Raw genomic sequence first — 3,423 nt, 5'->3', positions numbered from 1 at the left:
AAGAAGTAAAACTTTCACTATTTAAAGATGACATGATACTATATATAGTAAACCCTAAAGATTCCACCAAAAAAACTACTAGAACTGATACATGAATTCAGTAAAGTCATAGGATACAAAATCAATGTACAGAAATTTGTTGTATTTCTATACACTAATAATGAACCAACAGAAAGAGAAATTAATAAAACTGTTCTGTTTACAATGGCACCAAAAAGAATAAAATACCTAGGAATAAATTTAACCAAGGAGATGAAAGACCTGTATCTGAAACTATAAAACATTGATGAAAGAAATTGAAGATGACACAGATGAGTGTAAAGATATTCCATGCTCATGGATTAGAAGAATAAATATTGCTAAAATGTTCATCTACCCAAAGTCATCTATAGATTTAATATAATCTCTATCAAAATACCAACAGCAGGGGCACCTGGGTGGCTCAGTTGGTAAAGTGTTTGTCTTCCACTCAGGTCATGATCCCAGGATCCTGGGATTGATCCCCACATCGGGCTCCCTGCTCAGCGGGGAGCCTGCTTCTCCCTCTCCTCCCTGCTTGTGCTCTATCTTGCTATCTCTGTCATTATTTCTGTCTCTCTTCCTCAAATAAATAAATAAAATCTTTTAAAAAAATGCCAACAGCATTTTTCGCTGAACTAGAACAAACAATCCTAAAATTAGTATGGAACCACAAAAGACCCTGAATAGCCAAAACAATCTTGAAAAAGAAAATCAAAGCTAGAATTATCACAATGCCAGATTTCAAATTATACTACAAAGCTGTAGTAAACAAAACAGTATGGTACAAAAATAGACACATGGATCAATACAACAGTATAGAAAGCCTAAAAACAAACCCACAATTATATGGTCAATTATTCTTCAACAAAAAAGACAAGAGTATGCAATGGGAAGTCTCTTCAACAAATGGTGTTGGGAAAACTGGACAGCTACATGCAAAAGAATGAAACTGGACCACTTTCTTACACCATACACAAAAATAAACTCAAAATGGATTAAAGACCTAAATATGAGACCTGAAACTACAAAAATCCTAGGAGAGAGCACAGGGAGTAATTTCTCTGACATCAGCTGTAGCAACATTTTTCTATCTAGATATGTTTCCTGAGGCAAGGAAAATAAAAGCAAAAATATGCTATTGGGACTACATCAAAATAACAAGCTCCTGCACAGTGAAGGAAACAACAAAATTAAAAGATAACCTACTGAATGGGAGAAGATATTTGCAAAAGACATATTTGATAAAAAGTAAGTATCCAAAATATATGAAGAACTTCTACAACTCAACACCAAAAAAATAAATAGCTAAAAATCCAATTAAAAAATGGGCAGAAGACATGAACAGAAATTTCTCCAAAGACATGCAGATGGCCAACAGACACATGAAAAGATGCTCAACAGCAGTCATCACCAGGGAAATGCACACCAAAACGACAATGAGATATCACTTCACACCTGTCAGAATTGCCAGAAACAACAACAGAAGAAACAGGTTTGGGTGAGGATGTGGAGAAAAAGGAGCACTTGTGTACTGTTGGTGGGAATGCAAACTGGTGCAGCCACTGTGGAAAACAGTATGGAGGTTCTTCAAAAAATAAAAATGATCTACCCCATGATCCAGTAATCACACTACTAGATATTTACCCAAAGAATGCAAAAACACTAATTTGAAAGGGTATATGCACCCCTATATTTATTGCAGAATTATTTACAATAGCCAAATTATGGAAGCAGCCAGTGTCCAATGACAGATGAATGGATAAAGATGTGGTATATATACATATATATTTATATTTATAATATTACTATATACTATATATTATATTATACTATTATTCTATTAATCCAATGTAATAATATTCCATTATGTATGTTACATTATAATATATATAATGGAACATTAATATTATTATTATACTTATATTTCATCAATAGTATTATATTTATATGATATAATATATTATAATTACATATAAATAATTATAATATAGTTATTATAATTATAATTATAATATTCCATTATATACCACATATATAACATATATAAATAATGGAATATTATTATAATAATGGAATATATTATAAATGTATATTATATATAAAATATGTAGCATATATATAACATATGTATATATATAAATAATGGAATATTACCCAACCTTATAAAGAATGAAATCTTGCCATCTGCAATGACATGAATGGAGCTAGAAAGTATAATGCTAGGTGAAATAAGTCAGAAAAAGACAAATACCATATGATTTCAATTTTATGTGGAATTTAAGAAACAAAACAAAGGAGAAAAAAAGAGAGGCAAACCAAGAAATAGACTCTTAACTCTAGAGAACAAACTTGATGCTTACCAGAGGGGAGGTGGGTGGGAGGATGGGGGAAATAGGTGATGGGGATTAAAAAGTACGCTTACCATGATAAGCACTGAGTAATGTATAGAATTGTTGAATTACTATATTGAACAGCTAAAACTAATATAATACTATATGTTAACTATACTGGAATTAAAATAAAAAATGTACTGGGTGTTATACGCAACTAATGAATCATTGAACACTACATCAAAAACTAATGCTGTTATGTTGGCTAACTGAACATAATAAAAAATGTAATAAAATTTTAAAACATGGATAGTACATACAAGATGCATGTATAAAGAAGGAATATTCAGTGATTTGATATGTATTTCCCCATTATTTGAAAGAAAGAGAACGAGTACATGCCAAAACAAAATCCCCTATTATTCTCCTATGTATTGTATTGAATAACAACACAAATTACTGAAGGTAGAGATGAAATTAAACTTATGTATTTCAGGGATTCAGGGGGAAAAACTATGTATATATTTCTGTGGAATACATCATGAAAACCACAAAAACTGTACTTAGTAAAACTGAACTATAGTTTTCAAAATGTTATAGTAATGAAATAAACACATTTAAGTTAATTTAGGAGATTAAAAAGTAACATTTTATCAACAAGTCCTTGATTTATGGATAGAACTTGTTAAATTTTATTGGCAGAGTTTCCTATTATGCTTTCTGCAACAGCATTTTTTTTTTTTTTATTAGGGGGCAAGCATTCAGTCTGTCAACATTAGGTATTAGGTAGGTAGCTTCAGTTTTTTAAAAGATGGTCTTTATGAAGTTGAGGAAATTACCCTATATTATTTTTTTTATTTTTTTTATTTGGATTTTTTTTTATTCTTATGTTAATCCCCATACATTACATCATTAGTTTTAGATGAAGTGTTCCATGATTCATTGTTTGTGCATAACACCCAGTGCTCCATGCAAAATGTGCCCTCCTCAATACCCACCACCAGGCTAACCCATCCTCCCACCCCCCTCCCCTCTAGAACCCTCAGTTTGTTTTTCAGAGTCCATCGTCTCT

The sequence above is a fragment of the Leptonychotes weddellii genome, chromosome X, assembly GCF_054177405.1.
Source record: "Leptonychotes weddellii isolate Sample4059 chromosome X, ASM5417740v2, whole genome shotgun sequence".
In the NCBI taxonomy this organism is placed as follows: Eukaryota; Metazoa; Chordata; class Mammalia; order Carnivora; family Phocidae; genus Leptonychotes; species Leptonychotes weddellii.
The sequence above is the reverse complement of the archived record's forward strand: the minus strand, read 5'-3'. Positions refer to the sequence as shown.